Source organism: Rhipicephalus sanguineus, chromosome 1 (assembly GCF_013339695.2).
Source record: "Rhipicephalus sanguineus isolate Rsan-2018 chromosome 1, BIME_Rsan_1.4, whole genome shotgun sequence".
NCBI lineage: Eukaryota > Metazoa > Arthropoda > Arachnida > Ixodida > Ixodidae > Rhipicephalus > Rhipicephalus sanguineus.
In genome coordinates, this window is record NC_051176.1 from 107,222,032 (window position 1) to 107,246,840 (window position 24,809).

At 49.3% G+C, this 24,809-nt stretch overlaps 1 protein-coding gene across 1 annotated transcript in view; it reads left to right on the forward strand.

The window, feature by feature from the left end:
* The first annotated feature begins 285 nt into the window (after positions 1-285).
* Positions 286-24,809, forward strand: part of LOC119395211 (calpain-9) — a 111,610-nt gene continuing 87,086 nt past the window's right edge. Inside the window, exon 1 of the mRNA XM_049415527.1 lies at positions 286-568. The gene's annotated coding sequence lies outside the window, so the exon portion shown is untranslated. The remainder of the gene's footprint in view (positions 569-24,809) is intronic.

A 24,809-nucleotide genomic window follows, 5' to 3' on the forward strand; every position in this document is an offset into this window, starting at 1 on the left:
TCCCACCATCGGTGTTGCCGGTCTCTCTCTGTTTGCGTTGGGCGGGCGACCTGCCACATCGCAACTGTTGCATGCCCGCGTGTGTTTGTATGCGCGCCCCGAAATCGCGCGCGTGGATGGCGTTCTCCGAGGAAGAAAGAAACAGGTGGAGGGTACTAAGCGCGAGAAGGGTTGCCCGGCTAGTTTCGGTTCCCTTCCTTCCGAGGAGTGCTTCCCTTCTCGCCGCCGCTGCCCTCGGCACCTGCGCCGCTCGATGATTTGCGTCTGCCGGAGAGAAGTGCCAGTGAGCTCCGCGTGCTCGCGCCGTCTCGAACTCGCCTGGTCCGTTCGCTCTGCCGTGTTGTGACAGCTTCCGCGCGGGACGACGACGGCTGCCGATCGCGGCGGCCGCCCGCGTGACCTGCGGGCTGTCGCTTCAAGACCAGGAAGCCGGCCGGCAGCGGGACTGCCGGTGCCCCTTCCCCGTTGTCGCGGCGAAAGGATCCCGCCTCGTCCTGTCGCCAGTGGAGAAAACTGCGCGCCGACGAGCTGCTGCTGCTATCGACGGACGTCGAGGCCATGCGCACTGGTGAGTCCCCGCGAGACTGTGCCTTCGTTGATAAAGTGCGGGGGATATCTCCTGGCAGTGCTTGAGAGCTCTCTCGCTGTGTTGACACAACTACTCCTGACGACGCCTCGGTCAGGGGTTGTCCTGTCAGCATCTACCGTATAGTGTAGTACTCGGAAACGGATCCCGACCCTTCTTTTGGGGGCGTTCCACGCTGTCTTGGACTTCGGAGTATTGCTGCTCGTGCCTCGCCTGCGGTTACAACGATGTTCGTTCGAAAAGGGTGCCGTCATATTCTACTAAGATTGCAGGCGCGGATTAGTGTCGGAAGCCGCACCATAAGGGCGTGATTGAAAAGCTCTGTCGCGGAAGTACTCTGTCCTGGCGAGATGTCGGGGACATCGTGGAAGTGCCGAGTTCTTCGGGACTCAAGCTCGCTTGAACGTGATGCTGATGTGGTGCGACAGGTTTTCGTGATGTGTTCTTTCAAAATTATAACGCATAACCTTCATTTGGCGAACATCTCGAATTTGCGTACTCAGAGCCGTGCTGGGCTGTGCCGTTTGTCGGATCTTTCTAGCGCTGTAGCTTAAAAATTGTACTTGCCCCTGATAGTTTTGCTTCTCCTTTGCTCTCTGAAGTCAGGCAATGCAACCGGAACTGATGGTCCCGAGATGAAATGAAGTGCGGCTTGACGATCATTTCACCTTTCGCATTTTTCTGCTTAGAACAATGTCACGCCCGTAGCAATGTGACGCAAGAGGGGCAGAATGTGCATGACAGAAGGTATGCGAAGGTGCACGTAGTTTTTCTCACACCACTTTTCACAAATCAGTCTCAAACGAAGCGAAACGCTCGCCAGAACGCCGGGTGAGCGCAGTACACTGGCGGGATACACAGAGAAGACTCGGGGCGAGAGTTGGTAGTTCGACTAAGAAGAAAAGAAGCAAAGGTTGCAAAGTTGCCTGATTCACGGCACACATCCAGCATATATACTGCCGCCACTGGAATAACAAACCTATCCACAAATAACACAGTGAGGAAGGAGCGCTCCTGCTTAAAAGTATGCTCGCTTTATTCGTTGAACTAAACATTGAAGAACGCAGCTCAATATACTTTTTTTTTTCTGTCCAATTGTGTCTCCTTGTCCTCCGCTTACTTCGGAAGCTGGTGGAAAGAACATACACGTGATTTCAAAGTTTCCTATCTTCGTCGTTGTTTCGTACCACGTATACGTTCCCGAGGCACAACAAAATGCGCAGACAATGGTGTAGATGAGTTCTCTGTCGCCACGTTTGCCGCCATAAAAGGCGACCAAACGTCTGGTAACTAAAAAGGAATTCCTATGTTTTCTTTTAGTCGTTATTTAGCATCGTTACTATGCAATTCAGACGACGCAGTACTTGGTTCCTTCTCGCAGTGAAAGACTGCAGCTGTTGTGAAGTGAAACGACGACAGGCGAAGACCTCGGTTTTGTAAAGGCAATGCTGCCGTTTAAACAATGCTCTCCAAGTACCTTATAGCGATGTCCTCATATCGCGTATGCGTTGAAAAGTAAACAACTACTAAGGGGCGCGTTGCACGACTGCGTTGCGTCACTTGCACGTGGATCACGCCTCTCTGCTTGCCTTGGTTCTTTGGGCAAGAAAGACAAGGGGCCGAATTCATAAAGCCTTTCGTTTGTAAGTGCTCTTTGCCATTACTGCCTTCGATAATGATTGTGATGATTGTATGCAGTTCGCTATTCAGAAAACGTTTAACGTAACAGCTTTTTTTTTTTTTTTTTAGTACTGGTTAAAGGGACACTAAAGAGAAGCAGTGAATCGGTTTAGATCGATAAATTGTGCTCTACGAACTCTAATGTCGTTAATTTAGCCATCATAGGTTTATTAATGAAGGACAAAATCAAGAACAAAGTATCATTTTTAAATTTCGCGCCGAAATCTCCCCGCGTGACGTCACGGATTTCAAAGTGTATTTATCGTACTTTGGCGCCATTGGCTCAAGAAAATTACCCCAAACTTGGTATGTTAAGCCTATGGCCCCCTCAGAGGACAATGTACTTCATTTTTACCGATTAGGAACTACGTAGTCCCTAGTAGGCGCCGTCAAAATATGTGACGTCACGGCGAATGGTGCGGAAACTTCAAGGTGGCTTCGCCACCCACATTTTGTTTTTGCGCGTTTTCTCGCTTACTAAGCGTCTTCTCGCCGCAAGCGTGGTGTTTTTGGTATCGTGAAAGACTACTTTACTAATATGAGAAAAATCGTTTTGCTCTTTAGTGTCCCTTTAAGACTACATTTTCAGTATAGTGACTTTTCTCTCTGTAACGAGAAAAGAGTCGTGCACACATCGGCAGCACAGGTTAAAATATAGGCCTGGTCAAAATTATAATGCAAGTGAAAAGTGCGCGCCTATTCGAAAGCTGCAGTCCTGGTGTGCTTTAGTTTCAGAGATTGCCGACAATTGTAAGGGTCATTGCTATAATTGCGCCAAGTTTGGTGGGTACATTGCCGGGATCACCTTCATGTCTACAAAAAAAAAAAATGAGTGGATCTACAGTACATGCGGAATATCAATGAACTTCGCACACAAAGGCAGCACGCCATGCGTTGTGTTGACAGGGACGTTTGCCGCTTACGTGTACTCAACTGAAAGTCACATCCAATCTGTTCACATGAAGTCCTTTGCGCCAGTTTCATTCCGCTAGCATGCTCTGAGTTACAAGAAGATACCAAAGAAAGTCAGCAGTTCAGGTCATTTAATGCTTATCATCGCAAAGCAAAGGGGTCCTATTTAGTTGAATACGTGACTAAGCGAATCAAGCGATGTCATTGGCTAGCGTTTACAACAGACATCTTTTCAAGCACATAATCAACGTAGACTCTTTTGTATTCCTGCACCTATACATTTGCTTTACGGCTGACCTGAAGGTCGCGGGATCGAATCCCGGTTGCGACGGTCGCATTTCGATAACGATGAAATGCTAGAAGTCCGTGTGCTTATATGGGTGCATGTCAGGCTCCAGGTGGTCGGAATTTCCGGAGCTCTCCGCTACGGCGGCTCTCATAATCATATCGTATTTTTGTTTACTTAAAACCCCAACAGTTATTACGATTAGCCTTACATTCATCAGCTGTGCAGGAGAGGTGAGTGAGGATATAAAAAAATCAAGAACCCTCCTCGCTCCTTTCTTTTCCGTTTCTTAATTCCGGTTCTCTTTTATCAGTCGTATGGTACACGTACCACCGACACCAATCCTCCCACAGATAACGGGACGTCTTGTCCCCAGTAGACGTAACCAACGGTCGGTTGGAAACGCGGGGTACGATTTTGTAATTAAAAATGTCTGGGGCACGAGATCACCTGGACGGTTGCAGAGAGTGGTAGTGCCTGAAGACGGGCCGCAGCGTTACGCAACCACTTACCACAATTACTGCGCGCGTAACAACAACAACACCAACTCCGGAAGAGGAAGAAAGAGGGGGATTTAAAAGGGTCCGCTTTGTTGCGAACGCACGCTCTGGGAGAAACGGGAGGAGGAGAAGAGGAGAGGTCCGGAAACGGCGTGTGTTGGTACACACACGGCCACAATGGCGACACGCAAATGAGCGCGGCAGCCGGGCACGGTATTGAACGGCGCGCGTGACAAGACGAGAGGGGAGAGCCCCCTTCGGCGCGCTGCTCTTCTTCTCGGGACGCGCGGCCCCGTTTTCGCGGTCACGTCCGCGAAAGACGCCGAACACGGCGCTCCTCTTGTCCGGGCGGCGTCAAAGCGCGCGCGCTAGGGCCGCCTCAGCAAGGTCAGCCGTCGTTGACCCGCTCGCATGGCGGGGTCACTACTACTCGCTGCGCCGGGACCTTCCCGCGCAACCAGAACCGGGCCCCTGCGTAAGAAAACTGTGTTAACGGGTGACCAAAGAGGGAACAGCAGCGCCCCGAGCAGGAGGACCCCGCGTGCTCGGCTTGACCTCGGCGTGTAGCGTGGTCGCTCCCGCGAGCTCGCGCCCCCCACTCAACCCCGCGCCCGCAACAACCTCCAGAGTTCATGCGGCGGCCAACGGTCGCCCATGGAATGACAAGGCAGGCTGCGAGTGCACGCGAAAAATAAGAAACAAGAAATCCCTTAGCTCCGTGCCACTTCGGAGAGGCGCCGGAGAAGGGCCAAATTTTGAAAGGGCCAGGCACATGTAGCCCGCCGCTCGGGAAGGAAACGGCGCTCCTCTTATGCAAATGTCGTACAGCTGACGCGAGGAACGCAGAAAAATGCACGAAGAAGACGACCTACGAAGTCTGGCGGCCGATAGAGGAGGAAACTTGGCCTCGCTTTTTGACCGAAGACGAACGCGTGCGGGCCGACTTACTTTTTCTCGACGAGCGGCACGCGCGCGAAGGGACGGAGGAAGCGAGATCTCGTTTGGGGCCCGTCGCTCGTTTCGGATACTTAAGTGCGTCGCCATGGTAGCTTCCCCGTAAGAAATGATGCGGGGCATCTAGTTCGAGGAAAGTGTAGCTGAAACGCAGCGCGAGACGCAGCATAATCGAGACTAAGCGATGACCATTCGGCGGCCATGTAGACCAATGGATGGCACGAGTGATCGCTTCAGTGAAGGAGACTCCGGCGTAGATAAGAATCCGACTTTACGGGGCGACTGGTGAATGATGGCTGGCGGCCGCGGTTGACAATTTTCTTCCTCAATTTTTTTTTTCTTCTTTTTTGCTTTAACAAATATTTCTAGGTGGGCAAAATTGAAATACAAAAAAGAACAAAAAACGCCCATGCAGCTGCGAATATTCACTTTTTGTCTTGGTATATTACGGGTCACCGCGCTGATTTTATCGTTTCGTTGTAAATATGTTCGGGAAAAATTATTCCTGGAAAGTAAAATAAATAGGCCACGGAACACTCAACTACATCCTCCAGAATACTATCTCCGCAATCGAGCTCTATTTTAACTGGGACAGGTTTGCCGACACTAAGCGCCACAGAGTGATACTTACGACAAAAAATAAAATTAAATCAATAAACAAAATATAATATAAAAAAACTTTCATTTTACTCGTAGAAAGGTTATAGATAACACAAGTTATGATAAGTTAGGCACGCAAAAGGTATACCGAAAGCTGATTGATCGCGTTAAGAGAGTAAGCGTGGGGAACGTGTCGAATGCCTAGGAAATGTCCATCGAAACCTTCGCCCGTTACAGTCAAAGCTGCCCGGGCCGCGGCCTCCCAGAGGCCGTACATAATTATTTCTTCTCGAATTCCTGTTCGCGACACTGCGGCGGCAGGATTCGGCCTCGAAGCGCCGGCGCTCAGCCATGTTCTTTCTCGTTCTGCTGGTGACGTCTGCGCGAGGAGCATTACAAAACAAAGAGAGCTCGAGTCATGAGACCGGCGCAACAACCGTGCGGGAGGAGCCACCGAAAGTGGACACGGCCGGTAATAGCCGTAATCTGCCGGATACACGCTCTCCATTTTGACTCGTCTCATTGCGTCACTCACGACAAAATGTATGTATTTGAGAGGCCGTGACTGTCACGATGGAAGCGGAGGAGGGCTCGGTACATACAACGCAGAGCAAGCATTATTCTTCTTTCTCCGTGGTATACACAACGTTTTGCCCCGCGTGCGTCAACATGGGAGGCCGCGGCGAATAGGCGTGCGACAAGCCAGAAATCGCCGTGTGGCGTTGAACAAAAAAGAAAGCGCGCGCGCGACGGTATACGGGAGGTGCGACTGGAAACGTGAGATGACAGTGAAGCTTGAGACATCGTTGTCGGCTGGTAAATAGAAAAGAAAGAAAAAAAGAAACGTGTTCGTTTTCTTTTTTATTTCTTCACTAGGGTGAAGGCGGACTGCTCGCAAAACAGACACGTGCACGCCACTGTGTCGCCTTGCTCGCGGGACAAACAGCAGTGTGGCCGCAAGCATGCCAGCCAGGAGCGATTGCACAAAAAAGGGCTGAAGGTGCGCGCGCGTCTCAGCGAGAGGGGTCGAGGAGACAACGTGCATGCTGCGTGCACGGAAGGAGGGCAGGAAGCGATGTTTAGGTTGCGTTGGGCCACCCGCGTGGCACACTTCTCGCGCACTGTTGACACCGTCGTCACTGCGAAACCCTTGCGCGCCGTTTTCGCAATCGACGGCGGCCGACCCCCCCACTTCTTTCGCAGAAATAAACGGACCGGCGGCGGCCATGTGTTTGTGCGTGTGCCCTGCGGAACGGGTCTGTTGTCTCTCCGGGCTTTCGAAAGGGGCACCCCATTGTGCGCGGGGATGCCGCGACTCACCAGAACAACGGAGATGAGACCTTTCCTTACCCCCGCCACCACCCGCGAAGAACGGAGTCGCAGCATGCAGCTCGAGACAAGAGGAGGAAGCGCAGTGTAGCCGCTGCTCGCTGAAGAGTGTCGCCCTCGTTGGCTTCGAGCAGAGGAACTCCACCTCCACTCCGATGCGCATGTAAACATCCGCAGGAAGGATTGGCAAACATTCGCACTGCTTCACGCTCTGATGCGGCATACCCAAGGGAAATAGGCAACTCGTCACAGCTCAGTCACTTCTTTCAGCGGGCGCGTGTGTTTTAGATGTATATATTTCTCTCTGTCCAAACTGCAGTCCTGTGTCCTGAGCCACAGAACGGGCCGTGACTGTAACTGTAATGCTCGATGATTCTCAATATTTGCCAGCACTACGCATATACAAGCGGCCAAGTGTGCACATGTTCATAGGCGTGCGCAGGGTTCCCTTCAGGGGGGGGGGGGGAAGGTTCATCGAAGCAACCCCCCCCCCCACCCCCGCCTATTAAGTCTAAGCAAGTCTAAGATATATGAGGAGAGAAGCGTCGATACAGAAGCAGTAAGCCCGTTTCGAAGCTAGGTCGGCCGGACGTTCGACAAGCTGGCGAACTTCATCAATGATCAGTTAACAGGAATTTTGCCCGTATTAAGTGACGCCCGTATTTGCCGCTCAACTTACTCCTTACAGTGCGCGCAGGCCTGTGCGCAAGTCGTTTACGAGCTTAAATTTAACGGCTTATGAAGGCAAAAAAGAAAAGAAAAAAAAAAACCTTCCATATCACTTGAATGCAACGATGTGTAATTGCGATTCCACTTTGCTATGTCCCTGACCGATGTATATGAGCTTCCTCTAAGGGAATGTAATAATAATTGTTGGGGTTTAACGTCCCAAAACCACGACATGATTATGAGAGACGCCGTAGTGGAGTGCTCCGGAAATTTTGACTACCTGGGGTTCTTTAACGTGCACCTAAATCTAAATAGACGGGCCTCTGGCATTTTCGCCTCCATCGAAAATGCGGCCATCGCGGCCGGGATTCGATCCCGCGACCTGCGGGTCAGCAGTCGAGCACCTTAACGACCAGCAGACCACCGTGGCGGGTCCCGCTAAGGGAACAAACACACGTCCTTGGTTAAGCATACAGATCACTTTTCTTGCAAACGGGAAGAGTCGCACAGACACCACCACGCTGTTCGTGTAGCAGTCATTAGAACAACGACAACAAATGTATGTCGCAAGCGTGAATTCAATGTTGCTGTAAAATGTTACAGGGCACGACAAAGGAGAAGAGAAATGGACGGTACAACCGCTCACATATCCTAATTAGTGCGACCAATTAGTCCGCATTTCGGCCCTAATTGCAGGTCAAGACCTGTCACAATGGCGCCCATTTCAACACTTGACAATAGCTGCAATGCCTCAATGCAACCATGGGCCCCATTTCCTAATGATCCATTTCATTTTCCATGTCTGTTGAAAGAAAAATGAAGGTAATTATTAAAAAAGGCCCTATGGTCGGGATGTTTCAATTACTTTTCTGTTTCGCTCTTCGTGAGTGGTTCGAGGGGCTCCGTTACCACCGGGATTGACTGGCCATGAGTGGTGGACGATAAGAAAGGAAAGTAATTTAAAAATTAATTTGGGGCGCCTAACTTCCAATATATGCACAGTGAGCTGTGCGCAACGTTGTTTTGGTGGGTAATTTTGACCCCCTGAGATTAATTAATGCGCACATGAAGGATACGGTACACGAGCTGTTTCGTACGGCGCGCCATGGGAAGGTGGCAGCCGGGAATCAATCCCGAAAGCTTATGCTTAGCAGAGCTACGCCATAGCCACTTACCGGTATAATGTTCGAAATGAATCGGCACACAGTACTAGCTGAGATTACTGTTGCGCAAAGAGAGAAATAAAGGAAACTTGAACGACAACTATGCAACAGAAGAGGAGTAGCCTGCGCCACACATAGGCACCAACCTCTCCTTAATTACATTCAACAAAAAAAAAAAAGAAACAAAGGAAAGTTTGTTTATCAGGAGGAAAGGAGCGCAGGAAAATATACAGTCCCATATTACTCGCGTTCTGCAAAGTCACTGAATAAACGAACTAAAAGAAACTCCCTCTCCCATTTACTAGCTCTAACTTGACTGTGAAGATCGCAGGCTAACCCTGCACAGCATCGAGAGAGAGCGCGATAGCGACAGTGAGCTCGATTGCGTGACAGGGCCAGCGCGCGCCTAATTGGCGCGGCTCGATACAGATAGGAACAGGCTGGCTGACTCTCCTTGAGCCGAGGCATCGAAGCTAAATACCGGGAGATACGAGCAGGAGAGAGAGAGAGAGAGAGCATAAAGGAGAAACACACATCTTTTAAACGGCGCGCGGAAGATAGTGGTGCAGCGCGTGTCTTCTTCTCGGGCGTACGCGCGGCCGTTAAGAACGGTGGCAGGCAGTTTGGGGCGGCAAAAAAATGTTGACGAGCAGGAAGCTACGCCAATCGGGCCGACCCCGCGCTTCTTACTCTGGGGCAATTAAAGCCCTTTCCGCGCGCAGATAAAAAGGATCGCGCGCATCTCTTTCCTTCCGTTACAACAACCGGCCAGCCTTTTTCGCGCGCGCGCGCGCGCTTCGCGTCGGACGCTGCTTACATTTGCGCCGCCGCGAAGACTCCGCGGCGAGGTGACCGTTCTCTCTCTCGCCGCCACTGCCAGTTTCCGCCGCCATCGTTACGCCACTTCGGATGCTCGCCTAATCCCCCCCCCCTCCTCTCAATTCCCTCATCTCTTGCTCTTCTTTTTTTCTGAACTGCGAAGAAGTGCGCGTGTGTGGTGCCTCTGGTGCCCCCCCCCCCCCCCTCTCTCTTCACTTCGCGTGCTGCAGTGAAAGCATGCGTGGCGGCAGCGCGGAGTACTTTCGGAAAAAAAACTTGACCTCTTCCGCGGTCCATGAGGCTCGGTTCGTCGAGCGAGTGGCAGGCGCGCGTGTTGAGGTTTCCAACCGTGGACAACCAAGTGCCGCGAGCAGAAAGGCGTGTGTATATATATATATATATATATATATATATATATATATATATATATATATATACTATACAGCCGCCGCTGCCATTAGCGGCTGACCTTGGAAACGCCTTCGTCGCACCGCCCCCAACCGACATCATCCCCCCCCCCCCTCAAGTCGTTCAAAAAACGCGGAAACTATACTGCGCCGCAACTTCCCGTTATGCGCATCTTTTTTTCTTCCTTGGCAGGAACATTCGCGCGGACAAGTTCGTGCTCCGGTTGTTATGGCTTGTGCTCCCTCCCTCTCACTCGTCCCTGTCTGACAGCTTCTCGCATGGGATCATCACGACGGCCGGAAAAAAAAAGAACGACCCGACAGACAGCTGCTACCCGCACCGCGTCGTTTTATCGGTGTTGAATGAGGCATATCATACGCGTGCCTTACTACCTCAGCAGTATACGGAACACTGAGCTGCGATCTCTCTGAGCTGCAAGCACATCTCATTCGTTCCCTATGTTAAACTCTGTGATTTGCACACTCGTGACCATATACATTACCAATACTGGGGGTCATGAGTGACGCCGCAGTGCATGTTTCCAGATTAATTTTTGCCCGCTATTGCTCACGAATGCGCACCTGATGCGCGGAATACATTAACGCGCTTAATTATTCCACTCCCGTCGGCACACAACCGCCACGACTTGGGTCGAACCCGCGACTTCATGCTTTGCTGTGCAACGCCACTGATAAGGAGACATCACGGCGAATCCCCCCTCCCCTGCCCTTATTTTTTTTACAGTGTCTGTACACCGGGCATATGCTTCACTCCTCAGTTTGTTCGCGTGTCCGAACAGCATCGCGTGATGTGTACTTGTCTTACATTTTGGATGTCGGATGGCACTCGCGCGTTGGCCATTTCTGACATCTTTCGTCATCTATTACTCGGTCACATCATCACATGTAGATTAGTATTTTGATATAAGGTGTTTTTGCGGGAGCCGACAAAAATATCTGAGTGCGTGGTGGGCTTCGCTTGCTGTAAGTATACGCTGTGCATTCGAGATAACGGTTACATCCACGCAACAAGTTCATATACCGATATGTCATTGAACTTCTGGGCAAGAATTGATGTGATCATTGCTGCGCGCGGTTTATAGGCTGAGAACAAGGAGCTGCAGCAAGAGCAGGTGGTTGTAGCACCAGGTGGCCCGCAATCTCATTCAGCCCAACTTGACAGCTTTATATTTGCGTGCAGCCTCATAAACATGTCTTGTCGGCAGAAAGTCCACGAAAAGGTCTCCTGTATAGAAGCCAGTGGAATCCGTAGCACCTGCCCGCATGGATTTATGCATCGTAAAATTCCGGTGATCACGACGGCACGTCGAATGCCGCCAACGGTTCACAGTCGCGACACACGCATACATACGCACGTAGTTCACGTGTCTCTGACACTGCATGCGTTACACGGACGGTTCAAGGCCCTCATGCGGTCGTTGCAAGTAAGTACCTGGTAATTGTCCTGACACTTTAGATTTGCCTTCAATATTGGCCACTAAGAAAACTTGTAACGAACAATCTTGTCACTTAACATCAGTACGCAGTCCTGAAAGAACGGGCGTCTCTTTCTATAGACAAAATGTGAGGTGCAGAAAACTGCGCATGCCGCGAATCGACTTATATTGTCGAACATCAAATACAATACAGCCACACCGCGTTTCTTTTTCTTTTTTTTGCGGACTCCGTTGGTGAACCGCGACCGAGTGAAAAGCTGGCCTGCGACAGTGGGCTCACAGTCCAGGCGGCCAGCGGGACGACGTCCGTCATCTCGTCTCGGTCGCCGTCTCCGCCGCCTCGTTCGATGTTAGCGCGTGGTCTGGCAGCTGTCGCCCCACAGCCACCCTCTCCGTGGAAGAGTCCGCGAAGGGATGATAATGGACGTCCAGTGCTGTCCATCGGAGTTACGCCACAACACTTTCTCGCGCGCCGGGTTCTCCCCCTTCTCGGGGGCGTTCTAATGAACGACCCATTGTTCTTCGAGGGAGCCGCCGAATGTCTCAGGCCGGCTGCTGAACGCGCCGCTGTCATTGACCGGTCCGCTGCCAACTGCATCGGGGGGAGGGGGGGTGTCTCGCGCTATGCAGTGGGGAGATCGACCGGATTTCGCCCTTTCGTGTGGCCCGCTGTTGCTGCTGAGCGGGGGCGAAGTCGCTAATGGCCCACTTCCGCGTGCGCCTCCTCCGTCTCGCCCTCCCATCCGGCAACGAAGCGCGCGCGGGCCCGGGACGCGACGCTACGGGGCCTGGCCGCCAAACGGGGCCAGGCCTGCGCTCCACGAGGACGACGCCTTTGGAAGACGAAACGTGCATCAGTATACACGGCTCGTTTCCCTGCGTGCGCGGTCTGTACGTAAGCAGCTTCGTTCTGCACAGAGCTCGAGGCGCTGGTCATTCTTCTGCTACCTTTTAACTTATTGGGATGAAACATCCTGGTGTTTTACACAGCCGCAAGTTCTGCAGAGACGGCATATATGGCTCCGCTAAAAAGCGTCCAATTGTCACTGTATTTCCGCCGAATAAGCTTTCCTTTATTTTTTTGTTTTAAGTGCTCAAAGAGGGAGTCATTTGAGCTTCAATACTGTATGGCCGTGTGCGTGGTCTCCGCGGCTAGCGACAAACATATACATGATATCATTACAATATAACTGCTCGATTATATATGGACAGGTGTCAGCTTTCTTCTTTACGCGTGGCACCGATATCGCAGCAGTAAGAGTTCGTGGCATAACGGGAAGATATCGGTTAATAGCGTCGCAGTTTCCGACAACAGAAGGATTATTCCAGGACAGAGGTAACGTTTTAGATGAACGAACTTTTCTTCGAGTGACGACTCTCAAAAGGGCTTTTTTTAATTTTTTAAACCTCAGTACGCCTTAGATATATTGACGGTGTCTCCTTTGAACCTCGATGTTGGCCAACAACAACAACGTTGAGGTGATGACGAGAATAGCATCATTAACCCCAAGTCTTCTGCGCACAGCGATACGCGTCCTCTTATCATCACCTCCGTGTCTGCCTCCTTCCTTCCTAGATGCATCACGCATCTTTGCCACTAACGCCTAATCATCAGGTCTTTTTTTTTTTTTTTTTTTCTCATCACGAAGGAAGCCCTTAGCCTCCAAATGGCGCCGACGATAATTTGGAGCTAACACTGGAAGTATACCAAGGCACTGCTCCGTATTATATCGCGACGTCAGGTGAGGGGGGGGGGGGGTAGATGGGAGAGGGGGAGAGGAATTTGAATTGCAAAATCACGCGGCCGTGTAATCTCCCGAATATGACACGTTGATTGGTACGTGTCCGCCTCGCCGGGGTATAAAGTCTGCCCCGTTTTTCGCGGAGGCAGTGATTCCCGCGTATACAAGCCGTTCTCTCGTCGCCGCCTGATGCACAACGTCGCGTCCGCCGCCTGTTGCACGGCCGAGAGGCCGGCATGCCGCGGCCACTTCTCGCGTACATGCACAAACCGCGGAGCTCGCCCGCGCGCGCTAACGGCGGCCCAAATAGCGGGCGTCCCTCGCGTGCACAGCCCACCGGTCGCGCTCCGTTTACGGCGCTCGTCTCACACGTCAGTCTCCGCAGGTCCTCATGTATACGAAGACGGCGGCGACTTGGCTTCTAGACTCGCGCCGAGGCAGGTCGTGATGGGTCAGGTGTTAATTTTGGATCAAGTCGTCAGGGTAAAAGAGAAGTCGGCCGACGTCGTTTGGCGGAGGCTGCTGCTCTTGCATACGCGGGCATTGGCGCGTGCTCCCCCTTCTACTCTGCTGCTGCTGCCGCCAGGTTACGCGTTCTCAGAACACGAGGAGGCGGAAGACGCTGGAGCGCCCACTTACTCTTGCTTAGGAAGGAAGGCGCGCTCGTGGCACCGCGCCATCAGTAAAAAGCGGCCAAGGACACTGCCGGTCTTCCTCACTGTGATACGCGGTGCTCTTATGGCTCTTATGGCATGAAGCAGATGTACCTTCATGCGCCCGGTTCTTAGTTTCCCCAAGAAAAAAAAAAATGTTTAAAAGAAGGGCGTTTCAACGATGCGATTTTGCAGTGCGGAAGCTTTGGAAGTACTGAGAGCTTTTTTGACGCTCGGATGGACTATAGAGTCGATTGTTATGTATTGCTGCTATTAAATGCGAAGCATTTCTTAGCGAACTTCTGCGAGTTTGAGCGTATCTATCTATCTATCTATCTATCTATCTATCTATCTATCTATCTATCTATCTATCTATCTATCTATCTATCTATCTATCTATCTATCTATCTATCTATCTATCTATCTATCTATCTATCTATCTATCTATCTATCTATCTATCTATCTAGCCGCCTACGACTTTGGGCTCTCCTGGCCGTTTCGTTAATAGGATATACACCAAAATTGGTATGGCGTAACGTGACTTTATGACGAACATAAATGACAGGTCATAACATGAAAATCATGATATCCATGTCATGAACGACATGATTTATATGCCACTGTATTGGTGCTCTTGCGGCCGTTTCGTTAGTTTGATATATACCAAAATTGGTATGGCGTGACCATAGTGTATGACGAACACAAGTGACAGGTCCTAACGTGCAAATCATGACACGCATATCATGTACAGCAAGATTTACATTCCACGCTCATGGTGCGCTCGCGGCCGTTTCGCTAGCTTGATATACACCAAAATTGTTATCGCGCGACGTGACTGTGTGGCGAACACAAATAACAGGTGGCAACATAAAAATCATGACACGCATGTCGTGCACAGTATGACTTACGTGCCACGCTCATGGCGCGCTGGCGGCCGTTTCGCTAGCTTGATATACACCAAAATTGGTATCTCGCGACGTAACTGTGTGACGAACATAAATAACAGGAATTAACATGAAAATCATGACACGCATATCATGTACAGCATGATTAACATTCCACTCTCATGGTGCGCTCGCGGCCGTTTGGCTAGCTTGATATACACCAAAATTGGTATCGCGCGACGTGACTGTGTGGCGAACACAAATAAAAGGTGGTAACATAAAAATCATGACACGCATGTCATGTAGTGTATGATCTAGACGTCACGCTCATGGTGCACTCTCGGCCATTTTGTTTACTGGATATATACCTAAATTGGTATGGCATGACAAGAGTGCGTGACGAACATAAATAGCAGGTCATGCATCGTATATATTTTGCAGAATATGTGTTTCATTATCATGGCATATACCAGTGTATACACGCATGCATGTATGACAATCTCGCGATATATAGCAAACTAGATGTCACGACATGAATGCCTTCATAAGCCTCAATGACAAACAAGACGATGTATGCAGCTCTTTGCTGGCTTCTTCGCATTACCTCGATTCCCACACTGCGTGGGATCTGCCGATTTTTTTTGTTTTGTTTTCTCTTCAGCAAATTTTCAGCAGACCCACCATTTCAGCCCCCCACCCTCCTCTTTCTTGCCGTGCCACACCTGCCGCTCGCGTACTTACGTCATTTTCAGTTATCTCCAGTACACTAACATACAAAGCATTCTTTCAAAACTTGACAATATCAAACATAGTTTTGTCATCTGGGAATAACGCGTTCATATTAGCCGAAACATGGCTGAGTAAATATGTTCTTGATACTGAAATATCAAACCTGCCAAACTTTGAAATAATCCTCAAATGTCGGCAGGGAAGCAGAGTTGGAGGCGTCCACATTGTCTTTAACAAACAACGTTCATTTTCCACCGTTGAGATGCATTGGGATTCGGAAATTTCTATGGATCATATGTCGTTCCAAATCACAACTTCTTTTCATCCAGGGTTGCCAGATTTGGCTACTTGCGCCATTTTGGATACTCTTTTAGGCCGGTGGCGGCAGAACAAAACGTCTTGGCTACTTTCTTGACGATACGCAATGAATAATAACAGTTTTACGATTAGTACGAAGCGATGTTTCAGCAAATCTGGTCTCTCTTTTTTTCAGGGAACAAATAGCGTACTTAACCAATAAGAACATTCCAACATTATCGGTTCACGCAGAGTGCCACAAATCATGGTTCGCGAAAAATCTTTAAAAACTCAAAAACAAGAAAAAGCGCCGTTTTCGTAAAGCTAAACAAAACCCGAAATTGCACTCATGGGACAAGTATCCACTATGAAGCTGAACGCGTATATCTCGCAGCAATCCATCAAAGCAAGTTCACCTAATTTCACTATGACCTAGCTATACATTAACAGTGAAAGTACTAAATAATTGCGGCAAACCATCAACCCGCAGCCATCTTGCACTTTCTCCTTACCGGACGAACGGGATGAAGTTTTATCAGATAAAGGCACCGCTAACACGCTTACACGGCCCAAACTAAAAAAACACATCAGCCATTTGGATTCATCGCCATATTTTCCTCACAAGCGGCCGCAAGGCCTTTCAGAACCGTGTCATTCGGTTAAATCATTCCGCCTTTTCGCATGACATCCGCATAACATCCTTAAAAACAGAATCTGGCATACAAACCCTTTCCCATCACCGTCTCATTGCTAGCTTATCATTATTCCGTAAGTTCTACCACAGCGCACTTAATCACGCACCATATATTTTTCCAGCATCACGCCTATCCCATCGCATAGGCCATTCCTTAAACGTAGCCCGTCGTTATGCGCGTAGTGTCGCCTTCGCATGTTCTTTTCTTCGAGCACCCAAAGACTGGAACGACCTTGCGAATGATATTGCTTCTGTCTCAAGCCTGGTCACCTGACTTCATTGAAGCAATTACATCACCATGCACCTTGTAACCAAGTGTTCACCATGTAATATTTCTGTATAACCCACCCCTTATGTAATACCCGCCAAAGGGTTCTTTAAGGAATGAAAGTGAAAGTGAAAGTGTGTTTAACACTACAGCACACTTGCAATGTTCACGACAAGTTAGCACTATGCCCTTGCGATCGCAGGATTTTTTTAATATATGTACGTATATCTAATTGCCGAATCCGTGTACTTATTCACCGGGTCTCTGTCATTGGTCACGAGGCCTGTCCTTCTCCGCATCGTGTTTCGATTATAACTTGTCATCTCTCATTCTCGCTTATATGACGCTGTCATTCATCACCTCTGCATTGCCTGTAACAGCAGCTAAAGACACGCCGAAGGTACAGCAACGCCATTCCAAACGACAATGACCCGACTTCATATAGTTAACCTCACTGTTACACGCAAGGAGCTTTGCCATGCATTGGCACGGACATTGGCGTAGCCATGGGGGGTGGGGTTTGGGGGAGTTCAACGTCCCCCCCCCCCTCTCCCATCCCGGAAAAAATTTCTGGCTACGCCCCTGAGAACGGATGTGTGGTAAGCTCCCTACTAATATCTCGATCTCGAGAGTCGTCTGGAATATGCTCACTTGGACACTTTCGAATCTCTCACACTCCTGCCCCGCGATACGCGGTCAATTTCACGGAAATTCCTCTTATTTTTCATGCCCATAGGCGTGCGCAGGGTTCCTCATTAGGGGGGGGGGGGGGGCGAATGTTCATCGCAGCGCCCCTCCACCCTAAAAAGTCCATGTATGGGGCAGATTTTGCGCCCCCCCCCCCTTAGGTGACTAGAAGGGTCAATGTACGGGGCAGATTTTGCGCCCCCCCCCTGCCCCCCCTCTGCGCACGCCTATGTTCATGCCCCATGCACTCGTTATGTGTTCAGGCGCTGTTCACTGTATAAAGCTACAGAGTCATTTTTGAGAGCCATGTTGAGTAACTTTACGGAAAATCTTCAGTGAGAGGCGTTCGCGAATGTCGTGTGTTTCTTGCTCATTGCACAAGCAGCGAAACAATGTACGAACTAACGTCGAAAGTTGAGCAAGTTGTGAGTCTGCGCTCGTCTGTCTCTTATTTCCTCCTGTCCTGCTGCGTTCTTCGTTAGAAGATGAACTAAACAACCGCGCGCAATGCCCGCGCACTGGAACGCGAACCGTGGAGATTTTTGCGAACGCGTACGCATTAGGGCAGACAATCACCGAGCTCATTAAGTTTCGCGCTCAGTCCTATATAGCCCTAGGTTGCCAACTTTACGCGGGTTCTGCTCGCGAAAGCTACGGAAAAGCAAGATAAATTGCGCTTTTACGGGCGAGGTCTTTAGGAAACGGCAAACGGTGCAGCTGGCATCCGTCGACACGTAGCACTCTCCAGCATGACTCGCTTCTTTTTTCGCATTAGTCCGGGAGAAACGCAGAAAGTAAAAGCGAGGCGGACTGTTTTGTTTGGGCAGCCGTGTGCGACCCGCGGGGTGTATAAGCGGGAGCGTCAGGGCGCATCTGCGCACCGAAGCGACGTGGTGGCGCTTTTCTTGCCCACGCGGCACCGCCAAGGCACCGCGGCCCACGGAGAACCGTCGCGTGTGCATCATGGCGTGCATCAAACAGGGGCGTCGCTCTTCGCTTCGCCTTGCAGCCTCCTTGACACGAGTCGGACGCCCCGTGTCTGGCCCTCTGGCTGGCTGCTCTTCGACGGAACTCTGGCGAAGCAGTTCCCGGGAGCGTGGGCACTCCCTTTGTTGTAGAACATGCGTCTGCCCCCGCTTCTCGCCCCGCATGCGCGCGGCGTCTCGGCCAGTTTTGCAACGCGCAGACGGGGTTCGTGGTAGGCGTGCGAGCACGCGATGCCTGCTTGTCATTCGTCGATGTTACGTCGAACAGGGCCTTGTTGATGCCCTGAGCGCTTGCTCGCTGTTTCACATCTTTAATTTAAAACCGTGCAGTGATGCGGAAACTATATAGAGATAGAGTCAACCTATGTAACCATAAATTAATGTGGAACAATCTTGGCAGAGAACAGCGCTTTGCGATAGGTGGCGAGACACTGGAAGTTGTAAAGGAGTACGTCTACTTAGGACAGGTAGTAACCGCGGAGCCGAACCATGAAAGTGAAATAACTTGAAGAATAAGGATGGGATGGGGCTCATTCGGCAAGCATTCTCAAATCATGAATGGTAATCTACCACTATCCCTCAAGAGAAAGGTATATAACAGCTGCATCTTACCGGTACTTACCTACGGAGCAGAAACCTGGAGACTTACAAAGAGGGTTCAACTTAAATTGAGGACGACGCAGCGAGCGATGGAAAGGAAAATGATAGGTGTAACCTTAAGAGACAGGAAGAGAGCAGAGTGGGTCAGGGAACAAACGGGGGTTAAGGACATCATAGTTGAAATCAAGAAGAAATGGATATGGGCCGGGCACGTAGCACGTCGGCAGGACAACCGGTGGTCATTAAGGGTAACTGACTGGATTCCAAGAGATGGCAAACGCGTGAGGGGGAGACAGAAAATTAGATGGGTAGATGAGATTAAGAAGTTTGTAGGTATAACGTGGCAACAGAAAGCACAGGACCGGGTTGATTGGCGGAACATGGGAGAGGCCTTTGCCCTGCAGTGGGCGTAGACAGGCTGATGATGATGATGAATGTAGCCATAGGCGTGCGCAAGGGGGGGGGGGAGCAGGGGCGCCCCCACCTATTCACCTAAGAGGGGGGGGGGCGATGCGACTCGGGGGGGGGGGGCGCAATGTCAGCGCCATACATTGACATAAGTGGGAGGGGGAGCCCTGCGACGAACCCTTGCCCCCCCCCCCCTGAAGCGGAACCCAGCGCACGCCTATGTATATAGCGATTAGAGCTGTGCACGGGCCGTATTTCCGAGCCCGAGCCCGGCCCGGGCCCGCTGACTTTTTCGAAGGCCCGCCCGAGCCCGACGGCAAAGGACTGCGAGCCCGCCCGGCCCGGCCCGACGTACAAAAACACAATCCCGGGCCCGGCCCGGCCCGGCCCGGCTTTTTGAAGGTTCGCTGCGAAAACAAAACATTGTTTTCCGGTAATTTGGCATTTTATTGAGCATATCAAATATGATCAAACGACACACGACGAAATCTCTATTACACAGATTACAAATTGTCGTGCAAAAACCGCAAGCAGTCCAACGATTCCGGCTGCAATGAAGTGCGGCGCTTTTGCATTATGTAGCCCGCCGAACTGAAGTTACGTTCGCTGCTTGCACTCGTCGGCGGAATTGCTAATACCTTTTTTTGCCAGCCTGGCAAGCTTGGGATATCTCTGGTGCTTCTTCTTCCAGAAGACTAAAACTTCAGATGGACAGGAGGGCGATTCCATAGAGAGATAATCGGAGAGCTCATCTTTTGTAACTGCTACATTCTCACCAATGTCGCTCCACTCACTGAACAACTGCAAGCATTGCTTTTTTTTGTGGCAGGTTCTTCCTCACAATTCCCGATCATTCTCTACATTTCGGACTTGAGTCGGGCTTTGCGCCGGGCCCGAGCCCGGCCCGATAAAACTCCAAGTAGCCCGAGCCCGGCCCGGGCCCGAGGTGAAAATACGTCGGCCCGCCCGAGCCCGGCCCGCGGGCCGGGTCGGGCTCGGGCTTTCGGGCTACCCGGAGCCCGTGCACACCTCTAATAGCGATGTCGTCACGGCGAACGCGGTGAAAAGCGATTGCTTTAATTTAATCTATTGATCTTAAGCTTCTGGGGAATGAAAAGTGAAAGAATATGATTGTACAAAATATGACTTTTATCAACGACATGAAGATGCAATAAGGGACGCAAGAAATTTCGTTACAAAGGTGTTCATTCAGAGAAAGAGAAAGAAAGGGAGAGGAACGTAATGCCCTCAGGACCCTTAAAAGTCAAGAAACGATATGGAAAAAGAGAGAGCAGCACAAACCTAATACCTCGCGCTAGCCACAGAGTCACAGTCATGCGCATTTAGCTGTATTTTCTTCTTAAAACACAAGCACAACGCAAAGAATATCATACGCGTGGAAGACGTATAATACCACTGCACGCTGTGGTTACACATGCAGATTACAAACCATCGACAGTCCGCGTGCGCTTTGAAAGAAAAAGAAAAGAAAAGAAAGAAAGAAAGCGGCGCTGCAGTACGCTTGATCACGGGCTTCCGGCATGTCAAATCCGCACATTCTATGCGTCTGGAGGACGTAGAAACCAAACAGCCTGAGTCCTGAGAAAACTACAGTGTGACGTACAGAGGTCGGCAAACTCACTCATGAGTCAATCTGAGTGAGTGCGGGTGAGCAATATTTTGGTGAGTTTGAGTCCGAGTGAGTCCGGTTGAGGAAAATTACAGTGGGCCTGAGTTCGAGTGAGTCCGCTTGAGGGAAATACTGATGAGCCTGAGTCCGAGTGAGATAAGCGCAAAATATATTTCTTGAGTGAGTCTGAGTGATCTCCACCTTTTATTGCTGACCTATATGGTCCTATCTACTCATATTCAGCAGTATACTATCAGGCTTACATCGGCTTACGTTTACACTGAAATCTATTCACACATATCTCAACGCACTAGAGTTCATGCGCTACCTCAATATTTATTGATCAGAGGCGTGAGATGGGGGTGGGGTGCCATGACCTCCCCGCAAACTTTTTCACGGGAAGTTCTTCATGAAAATATGTCGTGTGAGTCGCGCATTTCATAAAAATTTCCTTGCTGAATTGAAACCACTAATAACTCGTATTTGAAGGTACAAGATCAAAAGATGTATCATAGAGCACCGAATATGTTAGATATTGGTGTTAAAGAGCATTGACATCATGATCGAAGAAGTTAATTTTTCGCTAACGGACTCATGAGTCGACTCAGTCAGACTCACTCAGACTCAGGTCAAGCCGTGAGTCTGAGTCTGAGTGAGTTCGGCTGAGTAATATGTCGGTGAAATTGAGTCCGAGTGAGTCCGGTTGAGAAAAAGTTTAGTGAGTCTGAATCCGAGTGAGCCCTCAGAGCGAAATATATTTCTTGAGTGAGTGTGAGTGATCCCCATTTTTTTTTTTTTTTTTTGCCGACCTATGCAATGCCGACCTATGACCTACGTCACATGTTATGGTTATGTACGATCAGTTCTGTCTGAACGTGTATTCAAGAGAGTGTGGGTATCAGGTTATCGGCTGTTGTGGCATGACCTGGGCAGAGAAACAAACCAACTGTGAGCTATCACTTGTGGTCGGCTTCTTTTAGACCCTCGCCCCCCAAAGCCATATCCTTCTTTTTTATATGCGTGAACACTAGAGCTTAAATGCGGTACTGCGAGTTGCAGGCGTCAAGAGATAACAGCCCCAGTGTTTCTCGTGAATATGTCTAAACAAACAAACAGGAAAAAGGTGGGAGGTTGGGGGGTGGCAAAAATGCATCGCTTGTTTGTTAAATGGTGAGAAAGAGAACAAGTACAGTCGGCGATAAGCCAGCTATCCCAATCATTAAAAATTTGCTCTGGCGTCTAAAGAAAGTAAGGAAAGAAAGGAAACACGGAAAGGAAAAAAGTAGCGGAGGACTAAGTCACTGTGTCAGTCCATTCACTTAGTGCACACATTTCCTGGCGTTAAAGGGACACTAAAGGCAAATAACAATTTATGTCAGAGCGAAAACTCAATGTATGACAAGGTCTAAAACGGCAATATTATCAACAGCAGTGCCCTATTTAACGAGAAATTAAGCTAAATCTATCACACGATGAGCGCCACGAACGGGACATTTTGGAAATTATCTCGATGACGTGAGAGAGTCCGACTCCAATTAGTCACTCGTAATCAAACTAGCTGCAATAAAAAAAGAACCTGCCGCTGCATCAAGAAACGTAATAAAATGCTGCTTGTTCGTTTCTGTTTCATTCATAGAAAAAAGAACCTTTTTGGCGTTGCCATGGGGAACGGCGCGCGTGGTTCAAAGGTTCCGTTTTCGCCGAACTGCGCTTCGCCCGGTGCCCTGCTTCGCTCACGCGGTCGCGTCTCAGTGGCAGTTTCGGTACCGCGTACTGTCGCGTGTGTTTTGCGCACTCGTGAAAGTCGCTCTGACAGAAAGTTAGACAAAATACAGCATGCGTGTGATGTTGCCGGATGCCCGAATGGGGCACGCCGCCGCGCAGTAAAGGCGGGCCACGCTGAGCACGGCAACAGTGATGTGAGAAAGACCGCTTTCAGGCGGGTGATTTGAAGTGCGCTAACGCGATGCAGACCACTAAAACGTGATTTTATTTCAAAATAACCACTTCCTTGGTACAAAAGTAATACTACGAGGTTTCTGGACCACTATTTCAACAATCAACGTCGACTTAATATTTGCCTTTAGTGTCCCTTTAAACCTTTTCGGAACTTCGTAATAATGACCTTAATCATTTTAGTTCGTGTTCAAGTACTTTATTTGTATGAGCCTTACGACTGTGTTATTCCAATCGTGAGATGGTGAGCTTTATTTGAACAAGCAGCTTTCGTTCTCTCTCTCTCTCTCTCTTCATTAAATGAAGCTCTCTAATATGACCGCGTTGCTCTCGGTAGCACTTTCAAACAATAATTTCTGGAGTTTTAAGTGCCAGAACATTTTATATTGTTCCATTGCACTTGGCGAAGCTGCGGCCGGAGAGTGGGAAATGGAATGACTACGTCATCATAAAAAATACATGTTTTGAATAATAAGCAGGAAGTTAACCCCAGTGAACGCTTTCAATTAGTCCCTTAGACATTGTGAATTTCCATTAATATACAGCCGAACCTCGATATAATGAACTTCAATGTTACGAAGTTCTCGATATAACGAAGTTTTTGACATTTCACAGCTTCATGTCCACGGGACACCTTTTATTTTGAACATCAGTATAAGGAACCGCGTTTATCAGTTATTTCAGTATAACGAAGTTGCAGTGCTGCCGCTGAGGGAGACCGAGGCGATAAACTGGAACTTTTGATGGGGCCAGTGGTAAAATGGTTGAGTTATCCAGATTGTCGCCTTCCTTTTATACGATTTTAGAACGCAGCTCTTTTGGTTTTTGTGGCGGGCGACGGTTATCGACGTTGTGCGTTCATCGAAGCAAGTGGAAAGTAAGCGGTTCGGTGATCGTGATAGCATCGGCGTCGCACTACTCCGCACAACACTCGATGTTTTTGATGATAAGCCGCAGTGGCAGATTGGCATCGATAGCTTCGCTTATTCGATATTACCGCAATGCGTTTGGCCTGCATTTCTTTCGGGTTACAAGTGACGTTCGGCCGCTGCGAAGAGAGCTTTGCCGGCACAGCATGAAGCCGCTGTAGCCGGGTGTCAGGATAAAGAAAACTAATTTTGTTTTTCACGTTCTTGAGATGAGCATTTTTGTACTGCCGCGTAAGTTAAACATTCATCCGGCACTTCCTGCGCAAAAACGAAAACTTTTGTGACTATAATTTGCTCAAAAAGGTCAAACTTCAATTTAGCGAAGATTCAGTATAATGAGGTAAATAGGTAAATTGCCGATTTTACCGACGACGTGATATCGAGGTTTAATTGTGTGCATTATATAAACTTATATATATATATATATATATATATATATATATATATATATATATATATATATATATATATATATATATATATATATATATATATTGCTTTAAAATTTTCTTAATTATACAATTGGTCACTCTTACTTACCCCGACAACTACAACTGTATCCGCCTAATGCATAAGATGCTCGTGCAAGCAGCTTTTTCATAGCTAGCGTGGCGTTTATTTTAATAACGTTAGTTCAAAATTGAAGACCTCGTTTAATATTGAAGACCCAGTGACCCAGACTTGAGACTCTGTGTTTCGAACAATCGTTCCTTTGGCCCGTGTGATGGAAATTTTCTGAGATGTACACAGAACTAAACAATTTCATAGTTGACTTCCTGCAAAGAAGTACCTCGTTCGGCATTACACAGCCCTAACGCAGCGTCCGAATTGAGCAGATGCCGTCCAGGCACACCTTGAAGGCGCCACTTTAGCTGTGCAAAAAAAAAAAAAGAGCATGAATTGAATTCAGAAAAAGAACGAAACACGCGTACGTTCGCGCAGCAGGCTCTGCGGTGCCGCGTGTTTTGTTTCGGTGGCACGAA